This window comes from Cupressus sempervirens, chromosome 9, assembly GCF_028749045.1.
Source record: "Cupressus sempervirens isolate cs-2001-9-10 chromosome 9, ASM2874904v1, whole genome shotgun sequence".
In the NCBI taxonomy this organism is placed as follows: domain Eukaryota; kingdom Viridiplantae; phylum Streptophyta; class Pinopsida; order Cupressales; family Cupressaceae; genus Cupressus; species Cupressus sempervirens.
In genome coordinates this window covers 8,190,955-8,191,419 of record NC_143126.1, presented here as the reverse complement: position 1 = coordinate 8,191,419, position 465 = coordinate 8,190,955, and positions in this window count along the sequence as shown.

Here is a 465-nt window from a genome sequence, read left to right as displayed (position 1 = left end):
AGAGATCTAAAATTTGATATAAAATAAAAGAAGGTTACAAATGAAGTGACTAGGAACAAGGCCGATTGAAAAACTATCTTAGTGTATCTATTAAATTCTAGAATTGTAGTCCAGCAAGAACAACATATACAAAATTAGACATAGAGTTTAAAAAGGAAAAAAAACCATGGAATCCCCAACTACTTATTTGGAATCTTCCCTCCAGACCCAGATTGGGTTAAGCTAAATTTTGATGGGTATTATATGGGTAACTTGGGCTGAGCGAGAGGCAGTGACCTTAGTAGCCTAATCTATCAACCTTGGTCTTCAAAACTTGCTTTCCTTATATCATGGGGTCAATTTTCAAACAATGAGAAATTTAAACAAGGTGTTCATTGAGGTAGATATCCTAAACATAATCAACATCTTAAAAAACATGGAAAAAGTTGGGTGGTCTTAAGTATGATTAGAGACATATTGAAAGGA